Below are 18,019 nucleotides of genomic sequence, written 5' to 3'. Positions count from 1 at the left end.
GGAGAAGGTGAAGTCTGGAGGGTGAAACAGAAGAAGTAGAAGAAGGAGAAGGAGAAGGCGAAGTCTGGAGGGTGAATCAGAAGAAGCAGAAGAAGGAGAAGGAGAAGGTGAAGTCTGGAGGGTGAATCAGAAGAAGCAGTAGAAGGAGAAGGAGAAGATGAAGTCTGGAGGGTGAATCAGAAGAAGTAGAAGAAGGAGAAGGAGAAGGTGAGGTCTGGTGGGTGAATCAGAAGAAGCAGAAGAAGGAGAAGGTGAAGTCTGAAGGGTGAATCAGAAGAAGCAGAAGAAGGACAAGGAGAAGGTGAAGTCTGGAGGGTGAATCAGAAGAAGTAGAAGAAGGAGAAGGAGAAGGTGAAGTCTGGAGGGTGAATCAGAAGAAGCAGAAGAAGGAGAAGGAGAAGGTGAAGTCTGGAGGGTGAATCAGAAAAAGTAGAAGAAGGAGAAGGCGAACGTGAAGTCTGGAGGGTGAATCAGAAGAAGTAGAAGAAGGAGAAGGAGAAGGTGAAGTCTGGAGGGTGAATCAGAAGAAGCAGAAGAAGGAGAAGGAGAAGGTGAAGTCTGGAGGGTGAATCAGAAGAAGCAGAAGAAGGAGAAGGAGAAGATGAAGTCTGGAGGGTGAATCAGAAGAAGTAGAAGAAGGAGAAGGAGAAGGTGAAGTCTGGAGGGTGAATCAGAAGAAGCAGAAGAAGGAGAAGGAGAAGATGAAGTCTGGAGGGTGAATCAGAAGAAGTACAAGAAGGAGAAGGAGAAGGTGAAGTCTGGAGGGTGAAGCAGAAGAGGTAGAAGAAGGAGAAGGAGAAGGTGAAGTCAGGAAGGTGAATCAGAAGAAGTAGAAGAAGGAGAAGGAGAAGGTGAAGTCAGGAGGGTGCATCAGAAGAAGCAGAAGAAGGAGAAGGAGAAGGAGAAGGTGAAGTCTGGAGGGTGAATCAGAAGAATCAGAAGAAGGAGAAGGAGAAGGTGAAGTCTGGAGGGTGAATCAGAAGAAGCAGAAGAAAGAGAAGGAGAAGGTAAGGTCTGGAGGGTGAAGCAGAAGAAGCAGAAGAAGGAGAAGGAGAAGGTGAAGACTGGAGGGTGAATCAGAAGAAGTAGAAGAAGGAGAAGGAGAAGGTGAAGTCTGGAGGGTGAACCAGAAGAAGTAGAAAAGGAGAAGGAGAAGGTGAAGTCTGGAGGGTGAATCAGAAGAAGCAGAAGAAGGAGAAGGAGAAGGTGAAGTCTGGAGGGTGAATCAGAAGAAGCAGAAGAAGGAGAAGGAGAATATGAAGTCTGGAGGGTGAATCAGAAGAAGTAGAAGAAGGAGAAGGAGAAGGTGAGGTCTGGAGGGTGAATCAGAAGAAGCAGAAGAAGGAGAAGGAGAAGGTGAAGTCTGGAGGGTGAATCAGAAGAAGCAGAAGAAGGAGAAGGAGAAAGTGAAGTCTGGAGGGTGAATCAGAAGAAGCAGAAGAAGGAGAAGGAGATGGTGAAGTCAGGAGGGTGAATCAGAAGAAGCAGAAGAAGGAGAAGGAGAAGGTGAAGTTAGGAGGGTGAATCAGAAGAAGCAGAAGAAGGAGTAGGAGAAGGTGAAGTCAGGGCGGTGAAGCAGAAGAAGTAGAAGAAGGAGAAGGAGAAGGTGAAGTCAGGAGGGTGAAGCAGAAGAAGCAGAAGAAGGAGAAGGAGAAGGTGAAGTGTGGAGGGCGCAGCACAAGAAGCAGAAGAAGGAGAAGGAGAAGGTGAAGTCTGGAGGGTGAAGCAGAAGAAGCAGAAGAAGGAGAAGGAGAAGGGGAAGTCTGGAGGGTGAAGCAGAAGAAGGAGAAGGAGAAGGTGAAGTCTGGAGGGTGAAGCAGAAGACGCAGAAGAAGGAGAAGGAGAAGGTGAAGTCTGGAGGGCGAAGCAGAAGAAGCAGAAGAAGGAGAAGGAGAAGGTGAAGTCTGGAGGGTGTATCAGAAGAAGTAGAAGAAGGAGAAGGAGAAAATGAAGTCAAGAGGGTGAAGCAGAAGAAGCAGAAGAAGGAGAAGGAGAAGGTGAAGTCTGGAGGGTGAAGCAGAAGAAGCAGAAGAAGGAGAAGGAGAAGGTGAAGTCTGGAGGGTGAAGCAGAAGAAGCAGAAGAAGGAGAAGGAGAAGGTGAAGTCAGGAGGGTGAATCAGAAGAAGTAGAAGAAGGAGAACGAGAAGGTGAAGTCTGGAGGGTGAATCAGAAGAAGTAGAAGAAGGAGAAGGAGAAGGTGAAGTCTGGAGGGTGAATCAGAAGAAGTAGAAGAAGGAGAAGGAGAAGGTGAAGTCTGGAGGGTGATTCAGAAGAAGCAGAAGAAGGAGAAGGAGAAGGTGAAGTCTGGAGGGAGAAGCAGAAGAAGTAGAAGAAGGAGAAGGAGAAGGTGAAGTCTGGAGGGTGAATCAGAAGAAGTCGAAGAAGGAGAAGGAGAAGGTGAAGTCTGGAGGGTGAATCAGAAGAAGTAGAAGAAGGAGTAGGAGAAGGTGAAGTCTGGAGGGTGAATCGGAAGAAGTAGAAGAAGGAGAAGGAGAAGGTGAAGTCTGGAGGATGAATCAGAAGAAGCAGAAGAAGGAGAAGGAGAAGGTGAAGTCAGGAGGGTGAATCAGAAGAAGCAGAAGAAGGAGAAGGAGAAGGTGAAGTCTGGAGGATGAATCAGAAGAAGCAGAAGAAGGAGAAGGAGAAGGTGAAGTCTGGAGGGTGAAACAGAAGAAGCAGAAGAAGGAGAAGGAGAAGGTGAAGTCTGGAGGGTGAATCAGAAGAAGCAGAAGAAGGAGAAGGAGAAGGTGAAGTCTGGAGGGTGAATCAGAAGAAGCAGAAGAGGTAGAAGGAGAAGGTGAAGTCTGGAGGGTGAATCAGAAGAAGTAGAAGAAGGAGAAGGAGAAGGTGAAGTCTGGAGGGGCAATCAGAAGAAGCAGAAGAAGGAGAAGTAGAAGGTGAAGTCAGGAGGGTGAATCAGAAGAAGCAGAAGAAGGAGAAGGAGAAGGTGAAGTCTGGAGGGTGAATCAGAAGAAGCAGAAGAAGGAGAAGGAGAAGGTGAAGACTGGAGGGTGAATCAGAAGAAGTAGAAGAAGGAGAAGGAGAAGGTGAAGTTTGGAGGGTGAGTCAGAAGAAGTAGAAGAAGGAGAAGGAGAAGGTGAAGTCTGGAGGGTGAATCAGAAGAAGCAGAAGAAGGAGAAGGATAAGATGAAGTCTGGAGGGTGAATCAGAAGAAGTAGAAGAAGGAGAAGGAGAAGGTGAGGTCTGGAGGGTGAATCAGAAGAAGCAGAAGAAGGAGAAGGAGAAGGTGAAGTCCGAAGGGTGAATCAGAAGAAGCAGAAGAAGGAGAAGGAGAAGATGAAGTCTGGAGGGTGAATCAGAAGAAGCAGAAGAAGGAGAAGGAGAAGGTGAAGTCTGGAGGGTGAATCAGAAGAAGCAGAAGAAGGAGAAGGAGAAGGTGAAGTCTGGAGGGTGAATCAGAAGAAGTAGAAGAAGGAGAAGGAGAAGGTGAAGTCTGGAGGGTGAATCAGAAGAAGTAGAAGAAGGAGAAGGAGAAGGAGAAGGTGAAGTCTGGAGGGTGAATCAGAAGAAGCAGAAGATGGAGAAGGAGAAGATGAAGTCTGGAGGGTGAATCAGAAGAAGTAGAAGAAGGAGAAGGAGAAGGAGAAGGTGAAGTCTGGAGGGTGAATCAGAAGAAGCAGAAGATGGAGAAGGAGAAGATGAAGTCTGGAGGGTGAATCAGAAGAAGTAGAAGAAGGAGAAGGAGAAGGTGAAGTCTGGAGGGTGAATCAGAAGAAGCAGAAGAAGGAGAAGGAGAAGGTGAAGTCTGGAGGGTGAATCAGAAGAAGCAGAAGAAGAAGAAGGAGAGGGTGAAGTCTGGAGGGTGAATCAGAAGAAGCAGAATAAGGAGAAGGAGAAGGTGAAGTCTGGAGGGTGAATCAGAAGAAGCAGAAGAAGGAGAAGGAGAAGGTGAAGTCTGGAGGGTGAAGCAGAAGAAGTAGAAGAAGGAGAAGGAGAAGGTGAAGTCAGGAGGGTGTATCAGAACAAGTAGAAGAAGAAGGAGAAGGTGAAGTCAGGAGGGTGAATCAGAAGAAGCAGAAGAAGGAGAAGGAGAAGGTGAAGTCTGGAGGGTGAATCAGAAGAATCAGAAGAAGGAGAAGGAGAAGGTGAAGTCTGGAGGGTGAATCAGAAGAAGCAGAAGAAAGAGAAGGAGAAGGTGAAGTCTGAAGGGTGAAGCAGAAGATGCAGAAGAAGGAGAAGGAGAAGGTGAAGACTGGAGGGTGAATCAGAAGAAGTAGAAGATGGAGAAGGAGAAGGTGAAGTCTGGAGGGTGAATCAGAAGAAGTAGAAGAAGGAGAAGGAGAAGGTGAAGCCTGGAGGGTGAATCAGAAGAAGCAGAAGAAGGAGAAGGAGAAGGTGAAGTCTGGAGGGTGAATCAGAAGAAGCAGAAGAAGGAGAAGGAGAAGATGAAGTCTGGAGGGTGAATCAGAAGAAGTAGAAGAAGGAGAAGCAGAAGGTGAGGTCTGGAGGGTGAATCAGAAGAAGCAGAAGAAGGAGAAGGAGAAGGTGAAGTCTGGAGGGTGAATCAGAAGAAGCAGAAGAAGGAGAAGGAGAAGGTGAAGTCTGGAGGGTGAATCAGAAGAAGCAGAAGAAGGAGAAGGAGAAGGTGAAGTCTGGAGGGTGAAACAGAAGAAGCAGAAGAAGGAGAAGGAGAAGGTGAAGTCTGGAGGGTGAATCAGAAGAAGCAGAAGAAGGAGAAGGAGAAGGTGAAGTCTGGAGGGTGAATCAGAAGAAGCAGAAGAGGTAGAAGGAGAAGGTGAAGTCTGGAGGGTGAATCAGAAGAAGTAGAAGAAGGAGAAGGAGAAGGTGAAGTCTGGAGGGTGAATCAGAAGAAGCAGAAGAAGGAGAAGTAGAAGGTGAAGTCAGGAGGGTGAATCAGAAGAAGCAGAAGAAGGAGAAGGAGAAGGTGAAGTCTGGAGGGTGAATCAGAAGAAGCAGAAGAAGGAGAAGGAGAAGGTGAAGACTGGAGGGTGAATCAGAAGAAGTAGAAGAAGGAGAAGGAGAAGGTGAAGTTTGGAGGGTGAGTCAGAAGAAGTAGAAGAAGGAGAAGGAGAAGGTGAAGTCTGGAGGGTGAATCAGAAGAAGCAGAAGAAGGAGAAGGATAAGATGAAGTCTGGAGGGTGAATCAGAAGAAGTAGAAGAAGGAGAAGGAGAAGGTGAGGTCTGGAGGGTGAATCAGAAGAAGCAGAAGAAGGAGAAGGAGAAGGTGAAGTCCGAAGGGTGAATCAGAAGAAGCAGAAGAAGGAGAAGGAGAAGATGAAGTCTGGAGGGTGAATCAGAAGAAGCAGAAGAAGGAGAAGGAGAAGGTGAAGTCTGGAGGGTGAATCAGAAGAAGCAGAAGAAGGAGAAGGAGAAGGTGAAGTCTGGAGGGTGAATCAGAAGAAGTAGAAGAAGGAGAAGGAGAAGGTGAAGTCTGGAGGGTGAATCAGAAGAAGTAGAAGAAGGAGAAGGAGAAGGAGAAGGTGAAGTCTGGAGGGTGAATCAGAAGAAGCAGAAGATGGAGAAGGAGAAGATGAAGTCTGGAGGGTGAATCAGAAGAAGTAGAAGAAGGAGAAGGAGAAGGAGAAGGTGACGTCTGGAGGGTGAATCAGAAGTAGCAGAAGATGGAGAAGGAGAAGATGAAGTCTGGAGGGTGAATCAGAAGAAGTAGAAGAAGGAGAAGGAGAAGGTGAAGTCTGGAGGGTGAATCAGAAGAAGCAGAAGAAGGAGAAGGAGAAGGTGAAGTCTGGAGGGTGAATCAGAAGAAGCAGAAGAAGAAGAAGGAGAGGGTGAAGTCTGGAGGGTGAATCAGAAGAAGCAGAATAAGGAGAAGGAGAAGGTGAAGTCTGGAGGGTGAATCAGAAGAAGCAGAAGAAGGAGAAGGAGAAGGTGAAGTCTGGAGGGTGAAGCAGAAGAAGTAGAAGAAGGAGAAGGAGAAGGTGAAGTCAGGAGGGTGTATCAGAACAAGTAGAAGAAGAAGGAGAAGGTGAAGTCAGGAGGGTGAATCAGAAGAAGCAGAAGAAGGAGAAGGAGAAGGTGAAGTCTGGAGGGTGAATCAGAAGAATCAGAAGAAGGAGAAGGAGAAGGTGAAGTCTGGAGGGTGAATCAGAAGATGCAGAAGAAAGAGAAGGAGAAGGTGAAGTCTGAAGGGTGAAGCAGAAGATGCAGAAGAAGGAGAAGGAGAAGGTGAAGACTGGAGGGTGAATCAGAAGAAGTAGAAGACGGAGAAGGAGAAGGTGAAGTCTGGAGGGTGAATCAGAAGAAGTAGAAGAAGGAGAAGGAGAAGGTGAAGCCTGGAGGGTGAATCAGAAGAAGCAGAAGAAGGAGAAGGAGAAGGTGAAGTCTGGAGGGTGAATCAGAAGAAGCAGAAGAAGGAGAAGGAGAAGATGAAGTCTGGAGGGTGAATCAGAAGAAGTAGAAGAAGGAGAAGCAGAAGGTGAGGTCTGGAGGGTGAATCAGAAGAAGCAGAAGAAGGAGAAGGAGAAGGTGAAGTCTGGAGGGTGAATCGGAAGAAGTAGAAGAAGGAGAAGGAGAAGGTGTAGTCTGGAGGGTGAATCAGAAGAAGTAGACGAAGGAGAAGGAGAAGGTGAAGTCTGGAGGGTGAATCAGAAGAAGCAGAAGAAGGAGAAGGAGAAGGTGAAGTCTGGAGGGTGAATCAGAAGAAGTAAAAGAAGGAGAAGGAGAAGGTGAAGTCTTGAGGGTGAATCAGAAGAAGCAGAAGAAGGAGAAGGAGAAGGTGAAGTCTGGAGAGTGAATCAGAAGAAGCAGAAGAAGGAGAAGGAGAAGGTGAAGTCTGGAGGGTGAATCAGAAGAAGCAGAAGAAGGAGAAGGAGAAGGTGAAGTCTGGAGGGTGATTCAGAAGAAGCAGAAGAAGTAGAAGGAGAAGGTGAAGTCTGGAGGGTGAATCGGAAGAAGTAGAAGAAGGAGAAGGAGAAGGTGAAGTCTGGAGGGTGAATCAGAAGAAGCAGAAGAAGGAGAAGGAGAAGGTGAAGTCAGGAGGGTGAATCAGACGAAGCAGAAGAAGGAGAAGGAGAAGGTGAAGTCTGGAGGGTGAATCAGAAGAAGCAGAAGAAGGAGAAGGAGAAGGTGAAGTCTGGAGGGTGAAACAGAAGAAGCAGAAGAAGGAAAAGGAGAAGGTGAAGTCTGGAGGGTGAATCAGAAGAAGCAGAAGAAGGAGAAGGAGAAGGTGAAGTCTGGAGGGTGAATCAGAAGAAGTAGAAGAGGTAGAAGGAGAAGGTGATGTCTGGAGGGTGAATCAGAAGAAGTAGAAGAAGGAGAAGGAGAAGGTGAAGTCTGGAGGGTGAATCAGAAGAAGCAGAAGAAGGAGAAGTAGAAGGTGAAGTCAGGAGGGTGAATCAGAAGAAGCAGAAGAAGGAGAAGGAGAAGGTGAAGTCTGGAGGGTGAATCAGAAGAAGCAGAAGAAGGAGAAGGAGAAGGTGAAGACTGGAGGGTGAATCAGAAGAAGTAGAAGAAGGAGAAGGAGAAGGTGAAGTCTGGAGGGTGAGTCAGAAGAAGTAGAAGAAGGAGAAGGAGAAGGTGAAGTCTGGAGGGTGAATCAGAAGAAGCAGAAGAAGGAGAAGGATAAGATGAAGTCTGGAGGGTGAATCAGAAGAAGTAAAAGAAGGAGAAGGAGAAGGTGAGGTCTGGAGGGTGAATCAGAAGAAGCAGAAGAAGGAGAAGGAGAAGGTGAAGTCCGAAGGGTGAATCAGAAGAAGCAGAAGAAGGAGAAGGAGAAGATGAAGTCTGGAGGGTGAATCAGAAGAAGAAGAAGAAGGAGAAGGAGAAGGTGAAGTCTGGAGGGTGAATCAGAAGAAGCAGAAGAAGGAGAAGGAGAAGGTGAAGTCTGGAGGGTGAATCAGAAGAAGTAGAAGAAGGAGAAGGAGAAGGTGAAGTCTGGAGGGTGAATCAGAAGAAGTAGAAGAAGGAGAAGGAGAAGGTGAAGTCTGGAGGGTGAATCAGAAGAAGCAGAAGAAGGAGAAGGAGAAGGTGAAGTCTGGAGGGTGAATCAGAAGAAGCAGAAGATGGAGAAGGAGAAGATGAAGTCTGGAGGGTGAATCAGAAGAAGTAGAAGAAGGAGAAGGAGAAGGTGAAGTCTGGAGGGTGAATCAGAAGAAGCAGAAGAAGGAGAAGGAGAAGGTGAAGTCTGGAGGGTGAATCAGAAGAAGCAGAAGAAGGAGAAGGAGAAGGTGAAGTCAGGAGGGTGTATCAGAACAAGTAGAAGAAGGAGAAGGAGAAGGTGAAGTCAGGAGGGTGAATCAGAAGAAGCAGAAGAAGGAGAAGGAGAAGGTGAAGTCTGGAGGGTGAATCAGAAGAATCAGAAGAAGGAGAAGGAGAAGGTGAAGTCTGGAGGGTGAATCAGAAGAAGCAGAAGGAAGAGAAGGAGAAGGTGAAGTCTGGAGGGTGAAGCAGAAGATGCAGAAGAAGGAGAAGGAGAAGGTGAAGACTGGAGGGTGAATCAGAAGAAGTAGAAGACGGAGAAGGAGAAGGTGAAGTCTGGAGGGTGAATCAGAAGAAGTAGAAGAAGGAGAAGGAGAAGGTGAAGTCTGGAGGGTGAATCAGAAGAAGCAGAAGAAGGAGAAGGAGAAGGTGAAGTCTGGAGGGTGAATCAGAAGAAGCAGAAGAAGGAGAAGGAGAAGATGAAGTCTGGAGGGTGAATCAGAAGAAGTAGAAGAAGGAGAAGCAGAAGGTGAGGTCTGGAGGGTGAATCAGAAGAAGCAGAAGAGGTAGAAGGAGAAGGTGAAGTCTGGAGGGTGAATCAGAAGAAGTAGAAGAAGGAGAAGGAGAAGGTGAAGTCTGGAGGGTGAATCAGAAGAACCAGAAGAAGGAGAAGGAGAAGGTGAAGTCAGGAGGGTGAATCAGAAGAAGCAGAAGAAGGAGAAGGAGAAGGTGATGTCTGGAGGGTGAATCAGAAGAAGCAGAAGAAGGAGAAGGAGAAGGTGAAGACTGGAGGGTGAATCAGAAGAAGTAGAAGAAGGAGAAGGAGAAGGTGAAGTCTGGAGGGTGAGTCAGAAGAAGTAGAAGAAGGAGAAGGAGAAGGTGAAGTTGAGAGGGTGAATCAGAAGAAGCAGAAGAAGGAGAAGGATAAGATGAAGTCTGGAGGGTGAATCAGAAGAAGTAGAAGAAGGAGAAGGAGAAGGTGAGGTCTGGAGGGTGAATCAGAAGAAGCAGAAGAAGGAGAAGGAGAAGGTGAAGTCTGGAGGGTGAATCAGAAGAAGCAGAATAAGGAGAAGGAGAAGGTGAGGTCTGGAGGGTGAATCAGAAGAAGCAGAAGAAGGAGAAGGAGATGGTGAAGTCTGGAGAGTGAATCAGAAGAAGTAGAAGAAGGAGAAGGAGAAGGTGAAGTCTGGAGGGTGAAGCAGAAGAAGTAGAAGAAGGAGAAGGAGAAGGTGAAGTCAGGAGGGTGTATCAGAACAAGTAGAAGAACGAGAATGAGAAGGTGAAGTCAGGAGGGTGAATCAGAAGAAGCAGAAGAAGGAGATGGAGAAGGTGAAGTCTGGAGGGTGAATCAGAAGAATCAGAAGAAGGAGAAGGAGGAGGTGAAGTCTGGAGGGTGAATTAGAAGAAGCAGAAGAAAGAGAAGGAGAAGGTGAAGTCTGGAGGGTGAAGCAGAAGATGCAGAAGAAAGAGAAGGAGAAGGTGAAGACTGGAGGGTGAATCAGAAGAAGTAGAAGACGGAGAAGGAGAAGGTGAAGTCTGGAGGGTGAATCAGAAGAAGTAGAAGAAGGAGAAGGAGAAGGTGAAGTCTGGAGGGTGAATCAGAAGAAGCAGAAGAAGGAGAAGGAGAAGGTGAAGTCTGGAGGGTGAATCAGAAGAAGCAGAAGAAGGAGAAGGAGAAGATGAAGTCTGGAGGGTGAATCAGAAGAAGTAGAAGAAGGAGAAGCAGAAGGTGAGGTCTGGAGGGTGAATCAGAAGAAGCAGAAGAAGGAGAAGGAGAAGGTGAAGTCTGGAGGGTGAATCGGAAGAAGTAGAAGAAGGAGAAGGAGAAGGTGAAGTCTGGAGGGTGAATCAGAAGAAGCAGAAGAAGGAGAAGGAGAAGGTGAAGTCAGGAGGGTGAATCAGAAGAAGCAGAAGAAGGAGAAGGAGAAGGTGAAGTCTGGAGGGTGAATCAGAAGAAGCAGAAGAAGGAGAAGGAGAAGGTGAAGTCTGGAGGGTGAATCAGAAGAAGCAGAAGAAGGAGAAGGAGAAGGTGAAGTCTGGAGGGTGAATCAGAAGAAGCAGAAGAAGGAGAAGGAGAAGGTGAAGTCTGGAGGGTGAATCAGAAGAAGCAGAAGAGGTAGAAGGAGAAGGTGAAGTCTGGAGGGTGAATCAGAAGAAGTAGAAGAAGGAGAAGGAGAAGGTGAAGTCTGCAGGGTGAATCAGAAGAAGCAGAAGAAGGAGAAGGAGAAGGTGAAGTCAGGAGGGTGAATCAGAAGAAGCAGAAGAAGGAGAAGGAGAAGGTGATGTCTGGAGGGTGAATCAGAAGAAGCAGAAGAAGGAGAAGGAGAAGGTGAAGACTGGAGGGTGAATCAGAAGAAGTAGAAGAAGGAGAAGGAGAAGGTGAAGTCTGGAGGGTGAGTCAGAAGAAGTAGAAGAAGGAGAAGGAGAAGGTGAAGTCTGGAGGGTGAATCAGAAGAAGCAGAAGAAGGAGAAGGATAAGATGAAGTCTGGAGGGTGAATCAGAAGAAGTAGAAGAAGGAGAAGGTGAAGGTGAGGTCTGGAGTGTGAATCAGAAGAAGCAGAAGAAGGAGAAGGAGAAGGTGAAGTCCGAAGCGTGAATCAGAAGAAGCAGAAGAAGGAGAAGGAGAAGATGAAGTCTGGAGGGTGAATCAGAAGAAGCAGAAGAAGGAGAAGGAGAAGGTGAAGTCTGGAGAGTGAATCAGAAGAAGCAGAAGAAGGAGAAGGAGAAGGTGAAGTCTGGAGGGTGAATCAGAAGAAGTAGAAGAAGGAGAAGGAGAAGGTGAAGTCTGGAGGGTGAATCAGAAGAAGTAGAAGAAGGAGAAGGAGAAGGTGAAGTCTGGAGGGTGAATCAGAAGAAGCAGAAGAAGGAGAAGGAGAAGGTGAAGTCTGGAGGGTGAATCAGAAGAAGCAGAAGATGGAGAAGGAGAAGATGAAGTCTGGAGGGTGAATCAGAAGAAGTAGAAGAAGGAGAAGGAGAAGGTGAAGTCTGGAGGGTGAATCCGAAGAAGCAGAAGAAGGAGAAGGAGAAGGTGAAGTCTGGAGGGTGAATCAGAAGAAGCAGAAGAAGGAGAAGGAGAAGGTGAAGTCTGGAGGGTGAATCAGAAGAAGCAGAATAAGGAGAAGGAGAAGGTGAAGTCTGGAGGGTGAATCAGAAGAAGCAGAAGAAGGAGAAGGAGAAGGTGAAGTCTGGAGAGTGAATCAGAAGAAGTAGAAGAAGGAGAAGGAGAAGGTGAAGTCTGGAGGGTGAAGCAGAAGAAGTAGAAGAAGGAGAAGGAGAAGGTGAAGTCAGGAGGGTGTATCAGAACAAGTAGAAGAAGGAGAAGGAGAAGGTGAGGTCAGGAGGGTGAATCAGAAGAAGCAGAAGAAGGAGAAGGAGAAGGTGAAGTCTGGAGGCTGAATCAGAAGAATCAGAAGAAGGAGAAGGAGAAGGTGAAGTCTGGAGGGTGAATCAGAAGAAGCAGAAGAAAGAGAAGGAGAAGGTGAAGTCTGGAGGGTGAAGCAGAAGATGCAGAAGAAGATGAAGGAGAAGGTGAAGACTGGAGGGTGAATCAGAAGAAGTAGAAGAAGGAGAAGGAGAAGGTGAAGTCTGGAGGGTGAATCAGAAGAAGTAGAAGAAGGAGAAGGAGAAGGTGAAGTCTGGAGGGTGAATCAGAAGAAGCAGAAGAAGGAGAAGGAGAAGGTGAAGTCTGGAGGGTGAATCAGAAGAAGTAGAAGAAGGAGAAGGAGAAGGTGAAGTCTGGAGGGTGAGTCAGAAGAAGTAGAAGAAGGAGAAGGAGAAGGTGAAGTCTGGAGGGTGAATCAGAAGAAGCAGAAGAAGGAGAAGGATAAGATGAAGTCTGGAGGGTGAATCAGAAGAAGTAGAAGAAGGAGAAGGAGAAGGTGAGGTCTGGAGGGTGAATCAGAAGAAGCAGAAGAAGGAGAAGGAGAAGGTGAAGTCTGGAGGGTGAATCAGAAGAAGCAGAATAAGGAGAAGGAGAAGGTGAGGTCTGGAGGGTGAATCAGAAGAAGCAGAAGAAGGAGAAGGAGATGGTGAAGTCTGGAGAGTGAATCAGAAGAAGTAGAAGAAGGAGAAGGAGAAGGTGAAGTCTGGAGGGTGAAGCAGAAGAAGTAGAAGAAGGAGAAGGAGAAGGTGAAGTCAGGAGGGTGTATCAGAACAAGTAGAAGAACGAGAATGAGAAGGTGAAGTCAGGAGGGTGAATCAGAAGAAGCAGAAGAAGGAGATGGAGAAGGTGAAGTCTGGAGGGTGAATCAGAAGAATCAGAAGAAGGAGAAGGAGGAGGTGAAGTCTGGAGGGTGAATTAGAAGAAGCAGAAGAAAGAGAAGGAGAAGGTGAAGTCTGGAGGGTGAAGCAGAAGATGCAGAAGAAAGAGAAGGAGAAGGTGAAGACTGGAGGGTGAATCAGAAGAAGTAGAAGACGGAGAAGGAGAAGGTGAAGTCTGGAGGGTGAATCAGAAGAAGTAGAAGAAGGAGAAGGAGAAGGTGAAGTCTGGAGGGTGAATCAGAAGAAGCAGAAGAAGGAGAAGGAGAAGGTGAAGTCTGGAGGGTGAATCAGAAGAAGCAGAAGAAGGAGAAGGAGAAGATGAAGTCTGGAGGGTGAATCAGAAGAAGTAGAAGAAGGAGAAGCAGAAGGTGAGGTCTGGAGGGTGAATCAGAAGAAGCAGAAGAAGGAGAAGGAGAAGGTGAAGTCTGGAGGGTGAATCGGAAGAAGTAGAAGAAGGAGAAGGAGAAGGTGAAGTCTGGAGGGTGAATCAGAAGAAGCAGAAGAAGGAGAAGGAGAAGGTGAAGTCAGGAGGGTGAATCAGAAGAAGCAGAAGAAGGAGAAGGAGAAGGTGAAGTCTGGAGGGTGAATCAGAAGAAGCAGAAGAAGGAGAAGGAGAAGGTGAAGTCTGGAGGGTGAATCAGAAGAAGCAGAAGAAGGAGAAGGAGAAGGTGAAGTCTGGAGGGTGAATCAGAAGAAGCAGAAGAAGGAGAAGGAGAAGGTGAAGTCTGGAGGGTGAATCAGAAGAAGCAGAAGAGGTAGAAGGAGAAGGTGAAGTCTGGAGGGTGAATCAGAAGAAGTAGAAGAAGGTGAAGTCTGCAGGGTGAATCAGAAGAAGCAGAAGAAGGAGAAGGAGAAGGTGAAGTCAGGAGGGTGAATCAGAAGAAGCAGAAGAAGGAGAAGGAGAAGGTGATGTCTGGAGGGTGAATCAGAAGAAGCAGAAGAAGGAGAAGGAGAAGGTGAAGACTGGAGGGTGAATCAGAAGAAGTAGAAGAAGGAGAAGGAGAAGGTGAAGTCTGGAGGGTGAGTCAGAAGAAGTAGAAGAAGGAGAAGGAGAAGGTGAAGTCTGGAGGGTGAATCAGAAGAAGCAGAAGAAGGAGAAGGATAAGATGAAGTCTGGAGGGTGAATCAGAAGAAGTAGAAGAAGGAGAAGGTGAAGGTGAGGTCTGGAGTGTGAATCAGAAGAAGCAGAAGAAGGAGAAGGAGAAGGTGAAGTCCGAAGCGTGAATCAGAAGAAGCAGAAGAAGGAGAAGGAGAAGATGAAGTCTGGAGGGTGAATCAGAAGAAGCAGAAGAAGGAGAAGGAGAAGGTGAAGTCTGGAGAGTGAATCAGAAGAAGCAGAAGAAGGAGAAGGAGAAGGTGAAGTCTGGAGGGTGAATCAGAAGAAGTAGAAGAAGGAGAAGGAGAAGGTGAAGTCTGGAGGGTGAATCAGAAGAAGTAGAAGAAGGAGAAGGAGAAGGTGAAGTCTGGAGGGTGAATCAGAAGAAGCAGAAGAAGGAGAAGGAGAAGGTGAAGTCTGGAGGGTGAATCAGAAGAAGCAGAAGATGGAGAAGGAGAAGATGAAGTCTGGAGGGTGAATCAGAAGAAGTAGAAGAAGGAGAAGGAGAAGGTGAAGTCTGGAGGGTGAATCCGAAGAAGCAGAAGAAGGAGAAGGAGAAGGTGAAGTCTGGAGGGTGAATCAGAAGAAGCAGAAGAAGGAGAAGGAGAAGGTGAAGTCTGGAGGGTGAATCAGAAGAAGCAGAATAAGGAGAAGGAGAAGGTGAAGTCTGGAGGGTGAATCAGAAGAAGCAGAAGAAGGAGAAGGAGAAGGTGAAGTCTGGAGAGTGAATCAGAAGAAGTAGAAGAAGGAGAAGGAGAAGGTGAAGTCTGGAGGGTGAAGCAGAAGAAGTAGAAGAAGGAGAAGGAGAAGGTGAAGTCAGGAGGGTGTATCAGAACAAGTAGAAGAAGGAGAAGGAGAAGGTGAGGTCAGGAGGGTGAATCAGAAGAAGCAGAAGAAGGAGAAGGAGAAGGTGAAGTCTGGAGGCTGAATCAGAAGAATCAGAAGAAGGAGAAGGAGAAGGTGAAGTCTGGAGGGTGAATCAGAAGAAGCAGAAGAAAGAGAAGGAGAAGGTGAAGTCTGGAGGGTGAAGCAGAAGATGCAGAAGAAGATGAAGGAGAAGGTGAAGACTGGAGGGTGAATCAGAAGAAGTAGAAGAAGGAGAAGGAGAAGGTGAAGTCTGGAGGGTGAATCAGAAGAAGTAGAAGAAGGAGAAGGAGAAGGTGAAGTCTGGAGGGTGAATCAGAAGAAGCAGAAGAAGGAGAAGGAGAAGGTGAAGTCTGGAGGGTGAATCAGAAGAAGCAGAAGAAGGAGAAGGAGAAGATGAAGTCTGGAGGGTGAATCAGAAGAAGTAGAAGAAGGAGAAGCAGAAGGTGAGGTCTGGAGGGTGAGTCAGAAGAAGCAGAAGAAGGAGAAGGAGAAGGTGAAGTCTGGAGGGTGAATCAGAAGAAGCAGAAGAAGGAGAAGGAGAAGGTGAAGTCTGGAGGGTGAATCAGAAGAAGCAGAAGAAGGAGAAGGAGAAGGTGAAGTTAGGAGGATGAATCAGAAGAAGCAGAAGAAGGAGAAGGAGAAGGTGAAGTCAGGGGGGTGAAGCAGAAGAAGTAGAAGAAGTAGAAGGAGAAGGTGAAATCTGGAGGGTGAATCAGAAGAAGTAGAAGAAGGAGAAGGAGAAGGTGAAGTCTGGAGGGTGAATCAGAAGAAGCAGAAGAAGGAGAAGGAGAAGGTGAAGTCTGGAGGGTGAATCAGAAGAAGCAAAAGAAGGAGAAGGAGAAGATGAAGTCTGGAGGGTGAATCAGAAGAAGTAGAAGAAGGAGAAGGAGAAGCTGAAGGCTGGAGGGTGAATCAGAAGAAGCATAAGAAGGAGAAGGAGAAGGTGAAGTCTGGAGGGTTAATCAGAAGGAGCAGAAGAAGGAGAAGGAGAAGGTGAAGTCTGGAGGGTGAATCAGAAGAAGCAGAATAAGGAGAAGGAGAAGGTGAAGTCTGGAGGGTGAATCAGAAGAAGCAGAAGAAGGAGAAGGAGAAGGTGAAGTCTGGAGGGTGAATCAGAAGAAGTAGAAGAAGGAGAAGGAGAAGGTGAAGTCTGGAGGGTGAAGCAGAAGAAGTAGAAGAAGGAGAAGGAGAAGGTGATGTCAGGAGGGTGAATCAGAAGAAGTAGAAGAAGGAGAAGGAGAAGGTGAAGTCAGGAGGGTGTATCAGAAGAAGCAGAAGAAGGAGAAGGAGATGGTGAAGTCTGGAGGGTGAATCAGAAGAATCAGAAGAAGGAGAAGGTGAAGGTGAAGTCTGGAGGGTGAATCAGAAGAAGCAGAAGAAAGAGAAGGAGAAGGTGAAGTCTGGAGGGTGAAGCAGAAGATGCAGAAGAAGGAGAAGGAGAAGGTGAAGACTGGAGGGTGAATCAGAAGAAGTAGAAGAAGGAGAAGGAGAAGGTGAAGTCTGGAGGGTGTATCAGAAGAAGTAGAAGAAGGAGAAGGAGAAGGTGAAGTCTGGAGGGTGAATCAGAAGAAGCAGAAGAAGGAGAAGGAGAAGGTGAAGTCTGGAGGGTGAATCAGAAGAAGCAGAAGAAGGAGAAGGAGAAGATGAAGTCTGGAGGGTGAATCAGAAGAAGTAGAAGAAGGACAAGGAGAAGGTGAGGTCTGGAGGGTGAATCAGAAGAAGCAGAAGAAGGAGAAGGAGAAGGTGAAGTCTGGAGGGTGAATCAGAAGAAGCAGAAGAAGGAGAAGGAGAAGGTGAAGTCTGGAGGGTGAATCAGAAGAAGCAGAAGAAGGAGATGGAGAAGGTGAAGTCAGGAGGGTGAATCAGAAGAAGCAGAAGAAGGAGAAGGAGAAGATGAAGTCTGGAGGGTGAATCAGAAGAAGCAGAAGAAGGAGAAGGAGAAGATGAAGTCTGGAGGGTGAATCAGAAGAAGTAGAAGAAGGACAAGGAGAAGGTGAGGTCTGGAGGGTGAATCAGAAGAAGCAGAAGAAGGAGAAGGAGAAGGTGAAGTCTGGAGGGTGAATCAGAAGAAGCAGAAGAAGGAGATGGAGAAGGTGAAGTCAGGAGGGTGAATCAGAAGAAGCAGAAGAAGGAGAAGGAGAAGGTGAAGTCTGGAGGGTGAATCAGAAGAAGCAGAAGAAGGAGAAGGAGAAGATGAAGTCTGGAGGGTGAATCAGAAGAAGGAGAAGAAGGAGAAGGAGAAGGTGAAGTCTGGAGGGTGAATCAGAAGAAGCAGAAGAAGGAGAAGGAGAAGGTGAAGTCTGGAGGGTGAATCAGAAGAAGCAGAAGAAGGAGAAGGAGAAGATGAAGTCTGGAGGGTGAGTCAGAAGAAGTAGAAGAAGGAGAAGGAGAAGGTGAGGTCTGGAGGGTGAATCAGAAGAAGTAGAAGAAGGAGAAGGAGAAGGTGAAGTCTGAAGGGTGAATCAGAAGAAGCAGAAGAAGGAGAAGGAGAAGGTTTGTCTGGAGGGTGAATCAGAAGAAGCAGAAGAAGGAGAAGGAGAAGGTGAAGTCTGGAGGGTGAATCAGAAGAAGCAGAAGAAGGAGAAGGAGAAGGTGAAGTCTGGAGGGTGAATCAGAAGAAGTAGAAGAAGGAGAAGGAGAAGGTGAAGTCTGGAGGGTGAATCAGAAGAAGCAGAAGAAGGAGAAGGAGAAGGTGAAGTCTGGAGGGTGAATCAGAAGAAGCAGAAGAAGGAGAAGGAGAAGATGAAGTCTGGAGGGTGAATCAGAAGAAGGAGAAGAAGGAGAAGGAGAAGGTGAAGTCTGGAGGGTGAATCAGAAGAAGCAGAAGAAGGAAAAGGAGAAGGTGAAGTCTGGAGGGTGAATCAGAAGAAACAGAAGAAGGAGAAGGAGAAGGTGAAGTCTGGAGGGTGAATCAGAAGAAGCAGAAGAAGGAGAAGGAGAAGGTGAAGTCTGGAGGGTGAATCAAAAGAAGTAGAAGAAGGAGAAGGAGAAGGTGAAGTCTGGAGGGTGAAGCAGAAGAAGTAGAAGAAGGAGAAGGAGAAGGTGAAGTCAGGAGGGTGAATCAGAAGAAGTAGAAGAAGGAGAAGGAGAAGGTGAAGTCAGGAGGGTGAATCAGAAGAAGCAGAAGAAAGAGAATGAGAAGGTGAAGTCTGGAGGGTGAAGCTGAAGATGCAGAAGAAGGAGAAGGAGAAGGTGAAGACTGGAGGGTGAATCAGAAGAAGTAGAAGAAGGAGAAGGAGAAGGTGAAGTCTGGAGGGTGAATCAGAAGAAGTAGAAGAAGGAGAAGGAGAAGGTGAAATCTGGAGGGTGAATCAGAAGAAGCAGAAGAAGGAGAAGGAGAAGGTGAAGTCTGGAGGGTGAATCAGAAGATCAGAAGAAGGAGAAGGAGAAGATGAAGTCTGGAGGGTGAATCAGAAGAAGTAGAAGAAGGACAAGGAGAAGGTGAGGTCTGGAGGGTGAATCAGAAGAAGCAGAAGAAGGAGAAGGAGAAGGTGAAGTCTGGAGGGTGAATCAGAAGAAGCAGAAGAAGGAGAAGGAGAAGGTGAAGTCTGGAGGGTGAATCAGAAGAAGCAGAAGAAGGAGATGGAGAAGGTGAAGTCAGGAGGGTGAATCAGAAGAAGCAGAAGAAGGAGAAGGAGAAGATGAAGTCTGGAGGGTGA

The sequence above is a fragment of the Somniosus microcephalus genome, chromosome 19 (assembly GCF_052327205.1).
Source record: "Somniosus microcephalus isolate GS21.2 chromosome 19, FLI_Smic_1.0, whole genome shotgun sequence".
NCBI classification, from domain to species: domain Eukaryota; kingdom Metazoa; phylum Chordata; class Chondrichthyes; order Squaliformes; family Somniosidae; genus Somniosus; species Somniosus microcephalus.
This window is presented reverse-complemented; position numbering follows the sequence as displayed.